Raw genomic sequence first — 10,751 nt, forward strand, 5'->3', positions numbered from 1 at the left:
AGGTAACAGGAGTAGTGCGGGCAGACCACGTTCGACACGAACTCCTGCCATGGAAGAAAGTGCGCTGAATGCAGTCCAGAATAATCCTACTACCAGCAGACGTGCCGTTGCCTCAGGAATGTCTTGCTGCAGTGTACAGCATGACGATTCCTTACACTCCTTTCATCTCCAAAGGGTTCAGTTACTGCTCCCCCCTAGATCATCCTGCACGTGTGGCTTTTGTGCAGTGGTTTCTCCAAGAAAGTGTTCAAGACTTGAATTTTCCAGCCTATGTTTTGTTCAAGGATGAGGCTTATTTCACTCGCGAAGGTTTATTCAATCAGCACAATGCTCATGTGTGGGCTCATGACAACCCACATGGTGTGCACCCCCATGTGGCACATCGCTTTGCAATAAATGTGTGGGCAGGTATGGTCAGTGACTGCTTAGTCGGCTCATACCTGTTACCATCCCGCATGAACTCTGCTAAATATCGGATCTTTCTTGAACAAGTTCTACCAGGGTTACTTGACGATGTTCCAGCAAATGTGAGATGCAACATTTGGTTTCAACATGACGGGGCACCTGCCCATTATGGAAGGTGTATCGTGACCATTTGAACAGGCATTTTGGGCGTCGATGGATTGGCCGGGGTGGACCCGTTGCCTAGCCCCCACGCTCACCTGATTTATCGAGCCTTGATTTCTTTCTGTGGGGGCCCTCAAATCTATCATGTATGAATTGCCTGTGGAGATGGAAATGGATCTTGTGGCGAGACTTGTCTGCGCTGCTGCTACTGTCAAAGAAACTCCAGGTGTGTTCGACCGTGACCGCCAATCCATGCTGCGTCGGTGTCACGCATGCATCGCATCTCATGGTGCAACCTTCGAGCATCTGTTGTAACATCATGAAATGCATCCATCTCGTACTCCATTGTTAATATTATGTCAAATAAATGTTTGCCACTAATTACTGTCTTGTGTAATTTCTGCTTCTTGTGCCTCTGCTACTACTTTCCCGTGACATTTCCGGTTATGGGTTCCTATGCGATTCACCTTCCTTTAGATGTTACCTATCTCCCCTAAACGTTTGTACCAATATTTTTGAGACACCCTGTATATACACAAACACACTCATAAATACATATATATACACAAACACTCATATATTCACAAAACTCGTGTGTGTGTCCCCAATTCAAAAAGCAGGATTAAAGGGTGATGCAAATAATTAGATCTGTTAGTTTTACTTCTATTCTGAGAAAATAATGGAGTCACTGGTTAAAGACTTACTGCAGGATCATCTAGACTAGACCACAGTTATAGTTCACACAGCATGGGTTTGTTAAGGGGAAGTTATGCCTGACAAATCTGATTGGATACTATGATGTGGTCACAAAGGAACTGAATGAAAAAAATAATTTTGATAGCACATACTTCGATTGTAGGAAAGCTTCTGATATTGTTGCACATGGAACACTACTGGACAAATTGGGGCAGTATGGCATTAAGAGCAAGTTGCTGCTATGGATAAAGATGGTTGGGTGGGAGAAGACAGACTGGCAATCAATGGACACTTCTTAGATTAATGTTATTAGTGGGGTCCCATTAACAACCTTGCCGACCTTTGTATCATCTGCAAACTTGGACATTAAGCCTGTTATACCATCATCAATATCATTAATGAATACAAAAAACAACAATGGGCCCAACACTGAACTCTGTGGGATTCCACTAATAACATTAGTCCACAAAGAGCAGTGTTCATTGTTTACCACTCTGTCTTCTCCCACTCAACCATCCCTTTATCCATAGCAGCAAATTGCCTCCAATGCCACACTGTTTTCAAGTCTTTCTAAGATCCAAACATATGATATCAAAATTATTCTTTGCATCCAGTTCCTTTGTGTCTACATCATAGTATCCAATCAAATTGTTCAGACAAGACTTCCCCTTAACAAACCCATGCTGTGTCCGAGCTATAACTGAAGTCTTGTCTAGATGATCCTGCAATGCTTCTTTAACCAGTACCTCCATTAATTTTCCTGGAACAGAAGTTAAATTAACAGGTCTGTAATTACCTGTCTCTTTTTGATCCTCCTTTGTGGACTGGGGTCACATTTGCACATTTCCAGTCCATGGGTACCTCCCCTGAGTCCAAGGAAGCTCTCATAATTATGGCAAAGGGTTTGCTTAGTTCCTTTGCTGCCTCCTTTAATATAATTGGATAGATCCCATCCACCCCAGGTGCCTTTCTTATGTTTATCTTCAACAATTTCTCCTCCACTTTACTCTCAGTTATTACAAGATTATCTAACTTACTGCCAGAGTTAAATACACATCTGGCATTCCCCTTCTTGAATAACTCCTCATGTGTGAATGTAGATGCAAAATATTCATTTAGCTTGTTAGCTACCGGAGCAGGATCATCACCAGTTGAACAATCAATATCAAGTGGACAATCTGATTCATTCCCTTCCTTCTAGAGTTTACAGAAGTAAAGAACTCTCTGCCAAAGATTTCTCGTAATCTACGTTTGGTTGCCTAACCTCCGTTGTGACTTGGTTACAAACCAGCTTATATCTATCATAGGCTTCTGTGTCACCTGTTAATTTATATGTATCCCATGCGTTTTTCTTCTCTGCCACATGTCTAATTAGTTCATCTGACATCCATTTAGGCCTAAATCTGGAACAATGTTTCTTAGTTGGTATGAAAAGCCTAGTAGCTTCCAATTTTGAATTTACTGCTGGCAACATCATCAATTGGTCCCACCATACAGAACTTAAATACTGTCTCAGACCACTGTAGTCACCTTTACGAAAGCAAAAACCCTTCCCTTTACCCTTGATGGTAGTTACCTCTGAGTAGATCCCACTTCAGCACACTGTGATCACTGCCACCTAGTGGTTCCTTTATCTACAGATTCTTAATGCATGAAGAATCACAACTGATAATCAGATCAAGAGTATTACTCCCTCTAGTTGCCTACCGAACATGCTGCTGTAGAAAACAATCATCCAATAAATCCACAAAAGCCTTTCTTGTGCTTCTTGTATGTGAGTGACAAACTCAGGAACTAGTAGTTGTTGGAGACTATTGTCAGGGTAACGGGAAACATGCTTTGTAAAAGGGATAGGTGGAACAGGACCAGGGTATGTCTGCCAGGGGCAAAGTTTGATGACGTTGTAGAGCGGCTATCATCTTTTAAGGGCACAAAAGGTGATATAGTTGTACACATTGGCACTAATGATATTAGGAGTAGGAGACCGGCAGAATTACTTAACAAGTACAGGTCACTGTTGAACAAAAGCCGAGAATTAGGGTTGAATTTGAAAGTGTCTGCAATTCTGCCCAGACACGATAGAAGGGAGTACATGATGAGAGCCGTGTCGATCAATTTGGCCCTGGAAAGATTGTGCAAGGCTCGAGGGGTAGAATTTTTTTCAGCCTGGACTGTACTTGTTAACAGGAGAGACTGCTTCTATAGGGATGGGATACACCTAAATAAAAAGGGTGCAAGAATATTTGCTGATGCTATTGAGGCAGTGTTAGGTGGGTCGGAAAACTGCTAGCTTGGGGGGGATACAAGGACTAATAGTTTAACAGTAGCCGTAGGCAGAGGTGAAGGTGATTTCTTGCACAACTTCTATTAGAATAAGTAGCGACCTGGAGCGTGGGGGTGTTGGGGGTTTCAGGAACGGATGGCAGTCATTCTGAAATAGGTGGGTATATGGGATGTGTTAGGGTAACTAAGAATAGGGGTAGGAGCATGTATACCAATGCTAGAAGTATAGTAAATAAATTTGATGAATTTGAAGTGTTGGTCAAGACATCAAAGGCAGATACTGTTCGGATAGCAGAGACGTGGTGTCACACAGATATAAGGAATGCTGAACTGGAATTTGGGGAGTACAATGTGTACAGAAAGGATAGACAGGATAGAAAGGGAGGAGGTGTTATGCTGTTAATTAAAAAAAACAAAATCAAAAGATGTGCATCCAGTTGATATAGATGAACAGTGCACTGTTGAGTCAGTTTGATGTGACATAAGCACTGCGAAAGCAAAAATAAGAGTAGGAGTGTGTTATAGGCCTAATGACTCGAATGAGTACAATGAACAATTGCACAGAGAAATAGAGTGGGCTAGTAAATTGGAATGTCTTATAATGGGGGATTTTAACTTCCCAGATATTGACTGGAACTTGTGGGTTTGTCACTCACACACTAGTCACACTTTTGTGGATTTATTGGATGATTGTTTTCTGCAGCAGCATGTTCGAGAGGCAACCAGAGAAAGTAATACTCTTGATCTGGTTATCAGCAGTGATCATTCGTGTATTAAGAATTTGCAGATAAAGGAACCACTACGTGGCAGTGATCACAGTGTACTGATGTGGGATTTACTTAGATTTAATTACCATCAGGGGTAAAGGAAAGGGTTTTTGCTTCCGTAAAGGTGAGTACAGTGGTCTCCGACAGTTTTTAAATTCTGTACAGTGGGATAAACTGACGATGTTACAAACAGTAAATTCTAAGTGGGAAGCATTCAAGGAATTAATTGTGGAAGCTACTAAAAGCTACTAAGCAATATTGTTTAAGGTTTAGGCCTAAATGGTTATCAAATGACCTAATAAGAGGCAGATTACGAGAAATCCTTGGCAAAAGATGCTAAGAAAAACAGCAAGGATTTCTTTACTTATATAAACTCTAAAAGGAAGGGGATGAATCTGATTGGTCCACTTGACAGCGATGGTTCGACTGTTGATGATCCTGCTCAGATAGCAAACAAACTGAATGAGTATTTTGCATCTACTTCACACATGAGGAATTATTAAGGTTTGAAAATGGCAGAAGGTTATCAAATTGTAGCAGGATACTTAATGATTTTGTAATAACTGAAAGCAAAGTGGAGGAGAAATTGTTGAAGTTAAACATAAGAAAAGCAGCTGCGGTGGATGGGATCTATCCAGCTATATATTAAAGGAGGCGGCAAAGCAACTAAGCAAACCCTTAGCCATAATTATGAGAGCATCCTTGGACTCAGGAGAGGTTCCCACAGATTGGAGATGTGCAAATGTATCCCCAATTCACAAAGGGGGATCGAAGGGTGACACGAGTAATTACAGACCAGTTAGTTTAACTTCTGTTCCAGGTAAAATAATGGAGTCACTGGTTAAAGATGCATTGCAGGATCATCTAGACAAAACTGCAGCAATAATTCAGACACAGCATTGGTTTGTTAAGGGAAAATCTTGTCTGACAAATTTGATAGGATATTATGATGTGGTCACAAAGGAACTGGATGCAAAAAATAATTTTGATATCATATATTTGGATTTCAGGAAAGCTTTTGACACTGTTGCGCATGGAAGACTATTGTACAAATTGGAGCAGAATGGTATTAAGGGTAAGTTGGTACAATGGATAAAAGGATGGTTAAGTGGGAGAAGACAGAGGGTGGTAATCAATGGGTGCTGCTCTTCTTGGACTAATGTTATTAGTGGAGTCCCACAGGGTCCGGTGTTAGGTCCACTTTTGTTTTGTATATTTATCAATGATATTGATGAAGGTATATCAGGCTTAATGTCGAAGTTTGCAGATGATACAAAGGTTGGCAGGGTTGTTAATGACAGTAATGGCAGTGTGCTACTGCAACAGGATCTAGATAATTTGGGCAGATGGGCTAAGAAGTGGCAACTGAAGTTTAACCTTGACAAATGCAAAGTACTGCATATGGGTAGAAGTAACCCCAGAGAAACGTACCAACTGTGTGGTACTACACTTAAGGTGGTAAAAAATGAAAAAGACCTGGGAGTAATTGTGCTGTCGGATATGAAGTTTTCAGAGCAATGCAGACAGGCTGCCAGGGCAGGTCATGGGGTTTTGTCAATGATATATAGGAATTTTGCTAGCAGGGAAAAGGAGGTGATTATCCCTCTGTATAAGGCAATGGTCAGGCCACACCTCGAGTACTGCGTACAGGTCTGGAGGCCTCATTTTAGGAAGGATGTAGATTTACTTGAGCGTGTACAGAGAAGGGCAACAAGATTGGTGAGGGGAATGAAGGGATCCTCTTACCAAGAAAGGCTTAAGTTCTGCAAATTGCAGTGGCTGGAGACTAGGCACCTGCGCGGTGATCTGATTGAGGTATATAAGGCCTTGAATGGGTTGAGCACACTGAATTCTGATGGGATCCTTCCACTTGTTCAGATTACGAACCTAAGGGGGCATAAATTCAAATTAAGAAAAGACTGATGTTAATTAGATGTGCGGAAATTTGCCTTTAGCCAGCGGGTGGTTAATTGCTGGAACAAACTTCCATCTGTCGTTGTGGAAGTTGATAGGTTGAATAAATTTAAGGAGGAACTGGACAGGCATTCGGAGGGAATGGTGTGATTTGTTTTTTTTTTTTTTTTTTTTTTTTGGCTGATGCTGCATAAGCTCATACACTTGCTTTCTTGCATCAAATGCCACTGCTACTACTACCACCCACAAATTCCAGTCAATCTCTGGGAAATTAAAATCCCCAATTATAAGACACTGATTTACTGGACCACTATTTCTCTGCACAATTACTCATTATCCTCATCAGATTAATTTGGCCTGTAACACACACACACACACTCTTATTTTTCCTTTCCCAGTGCTTATGTCACACCAAACAGACTCAACAATGCATTGTCCACCAAGATCAATTGGATGTACTTCCTTAGATTTTGTTTCTTAACTAACAGCATATCCTCTCCTCCCCTGTCTATTCTTTCTGTACACATTGTATTCCCCAAATCCATGAATGAAATACAGTGCATGTCACTTATCGTGATTAAAGTATCATTCATAAATGTTATAACTTTTATGAAGTCCTGATCAGTTATACTAATACAGAAAAAATGCTGTTTATTTTAATCAGTGCTTCAGTGTCAGTTATCACTTTTTTTGTCTTATATTGGTTTACTCACATGCAGTGGAAGTGATCATATAATATCCATATTTGTCCCTAGATTCCGACATGTTGCCACCAGTTACTGCTGCTGATTCTTCGTACAGTTAATATGATTGTCAGTGTCATTACTTAATTGAACACCATAGCTCTGTTATATACTACCAAATTAATGAAAGAAAGTACTGTACCTCAATCAGTCTTACTGTTTTCCAGCAACCATAGCACTTTTCCAATTCTTGATTTTTATATTTTCTTTGTTTTTAATGGATTTCCAGAAATATGACAATTTCGTTTATACTGATGATTTTCTCACAGAAATAGAGGATGGGCAAAGTACTTTATATTAACCGATTTTAATGTTTTGGTTTTTTTTTGTACACATCTGCACTCAGTATCAACAAAAATTGCTGAACAGCTACATTCTTGTTTCATCAGTTACTGTTATCAATAAAGCTATGTTCCAAAGTGATCACAAGCGGTATATAATTAGCATCACAAACTAGTAAAAGTAGAATTACAGGATTAATATTAATATAAACATGAAGCCAGCTAACTATATAAAAATTCTTTCACTAAATTAATCTAATTTAAAGACAAAATCCAATTCATCTGCATGTCATATATGTTACATGCATTCTTCAAATGAGACAATTACTTTCACTTTCTTCACTGGTAACAAACTTCATTTTGCGTGGTGGTTAATAGCTCTTCTGGTGTTGATGTTGCTGCGATAGCAACATTATTATCCATCTATTTCCAATAAAATCCACATGTGCTTTTTCAAAGTCCAATTTCCAAAGTAACTATCACATTCATTTGCCAGAACATTTTTCAATGATATTCTCATCAAAATCACTCTTTGTGAAGCACTTTATTACACATGATTCAATATTATCTGAGGAAATAAATTATGAATAGCATCCAAGACATTCCACTTTGGGGGCAAACTGTTCCCTGCTCTGTTGCAGATCAAATACCTTATCAGGCAAGCTTTATATTCTCTGCTGTGAGATTAAAATCATTCAAGAATGCCTTGAATGATATAGTTGCTGTATAAAATTGATAGAAGGCACGTTCATCAGATTAAAAATTTCAACAGACATTGATGTATTTTTGTATTTGTTAATATCAGATCAAAGTACAATGATCAAGAATCATCAAAATGTTCCCCTTTCCGAATCCATTATTCTGTTTACTCTCAATGACCAAGACTGAAAAGTTCTATGTGCCTTCCATTCCTAAACTTCTATAGGACTAACAATCACATGGAAGGTGGCTAACTACTCTGAAACATCTCGGTTCAGAAAAAAATGACAAACTACCATACTGCCATGATGGGGGGGGGGCAGCTGGTTTGGTGTGGTTATTAAAAATCACATGGGGCTGCATAGCAATCTAGTGAGGGAAGGAGGCACAGAATTTAGTTTTGCTACTGTTGGAAAATTTACATCACAAGTGAGCAAGTTTTTTAGCACCTTTTTGGAGCATAACTGAATTGTAATTCTTTACCTTAGTTTCCACCATTTCAAGATTCATCCCAAACAAAGTACTTTGTTTGGAAATAAATTAAACTTCCATTAATTAGGGCTATACCAAGTTTGTTATAGCCCTAATTAGGGCTGTACCAAAGAGGTCAATTTGGTTGCCATAATCTGTTCATTAAAAGACAGTTTAACACAGGATGGTGAGCTTGCAAATGGAAACATTTATGTTGCTTATAAAATGGTTTATTATAATACAATAAAAATTCACATTTAAATTTTAAATTAGAGCTACCACACATTGCAATCCTTCTTTGTGGGTCTTCTTCAAGTAAATTTACAAGTGAATTAAATTACATTTCAAAAAACTTAATGACTTAACAAGGAAAAATAATTATAAAGAATAATAATTATGTACAGTTCACAGCTGCAAAACAACACTAAGAATCTTTTTTTTTGAACAAAAGTAAAGCTCTTAAGTTAATTCTAAATCCACAAAGATGGGTCAGAATGTGTAGTATCTCTACCTCAAAGCTTGTACTCGTTAACTGAGTACAATAAACCATTTTCAAACAACTAAAGTGAAATGTTTCCATATGCAAGCAATTAAATTAATGGCCCATGTCTTATAAATTCTGTCATACAGATATTCAAGTGTGTGCTGCAAGCCTTTTCTGTTGAAATTCCATGAGTGTCGATCTTGCAAACTGGCATCTGTAATTCCACCACCCTTCCAAACAAGTGCCTCACAGCCAGTGAACATCCATTTACTATCCAACTCTCAAAACTAACTTTTCATTTATTCCTTCTATTTCTGTTCTTTGGAATAAAGTTCCTTCAGATGTATTTCCCAAAAATTACAATCTACAGAAATTCAAGTCTATTGTCAACAGTATCTTTAGTCTTCTAAGCTTTCGGCTCATATGCAGTACCAAAGTACTACAGGTTCCTATACCTTTCACGTTTAAGGCAATAATAATAATAAAAAAAAGACGGTCCTACTTATTCCCGGGCAAACTTCAAGTCCGAAATACTCCCTCCCCACCATTGAACCAGGATTTCGAACGGTCCAGTGACTACGCTGTGAGCTAAACACTTTATCGCGCTCATTTCAAGGTTCAGAAGTTCAAATTAATGAACACACGTTTTCTATTTACAAGCTGTCAGAAGCTCATAACATCCTAATCTATTAATGTCACAGTATTCATGAAATAACAATAATAAATACCAAAAAACACCATCCACCAAACGTTTATATTTGTTAGAAAAAACTGCTTTTCCCCTGTTACTTTAATATAAGAAAAAAATCGCACAACAAAGCTTCTACATCTGAATTATTAAAAACGATCATTTTGGAGAAAGTAAAAAAGAGAAAAAAGGTCATTACGCACGAAAACCTAGATTTCAATACATCAGCTTCCTATAAAAACTTGATTGTGATTACATGGGGAGTGGACAACACAGAACCTAACAGGTATGAAAGCCAAATACGGCTTCGCCTAAGGGCTGTATTAGGGCGTAATGTGTGGGTCTACCACTGAGCACATTTCAGTTGCAGTAGACGCTAAGAATCGCACGAACAGACAAAATGCTGTTTCCAAAATAAATTTTACCGCATAAAATATGGTACTGAGAAACGCCGGTAAAAATTAGATCCGTTTATCCTTCACAGTACTGTGATAATGGATTATTTCTTTAGCCTTTCGCTGCGTTAAATAATCAGACACTGTTAACAATAACCTAATACTATATTGAAACTAGTTGCCGCGATTAACTGGATAAACCGATAATACTGTAAAAAACATCAACTGATAAACTTCACATGGAAGCTCTACGCATCCTATTAGTCTTTAATTCGATGCTAAACGATTTCATGCCATTTAAAACAAACAAATGCAACTCAACGTAAACTTACCTAATTCACCGGTAGATGCACATTTCAATTAATTTTATATCACAGCATCGGTAATATGTCAAACTATTATCAAATTTATTTCCTGAAACGGCAATCAATACATGTTGCTTAAACACATTTCACCTCGCAGTACAACGTGCATGTATCCTCTCACCTATGTACAAGACACGGCGCGTATCAACCAACCGCAACTCTCTCTGCCGCCCTTAATCAGTATAGAAACACAACATGGCGGGCATGTAGCGAACGACACAGCTTCACCTACCGGAAGAGTTTTAAAAACAGAATCTCAGTTTAAATGGAATTAACTTTTCCGGACACAGTTGTCCCTGGCACGGCTCCATATTGCATGGGAACTGCTTTTCCCATGGGGGGGGGGGGGGGGGGGCAGCGGACCAGGTGTTCATTGCCCTCTGTTTGCGAAGTTGCCA

At 38.9% G+C, this 10,751-nt stretch overlaps 1 protein-coding gene across 1 annotated transcript in view; it reads right to left on the bottom strand.

Annotated features, from left to right (window-relative positions):
- Window positions 1-10,530, bottom strand: part of chb (CLIP-associating protein) — a 1,004,436-nt gene extending 993,906 nt beyond the window's left edge. Inside the window, exon 1 of the mRNA XM_090388867.1 lies at window positions 10,321-10,530. The gene's annotated coding sequence lies outside the window, so the exon portion shown is untranslated. The remainder of the gene's footprint in view (window positions 1-10,320) is intronic.
- Window positions 10,531-10,751: the final 221 nt, after the last annotated feature.

Source organism: Mastigoproctus giganteus, chromosome 14 (genome assembly GCF_048544385.1).
Source record: "Mastigoproctus giganteus isolate SK-2022 chromosome 14, ASM4854438v1, whole genome shotgun sequence".
Classification (NCBI taxonomy): Eukaryota; Metazoa; Arthropoda; class Arachnida; order Uropygi; family Thelyphonidae; genus Mastigoproctus; species Mastigoproctus giganteus.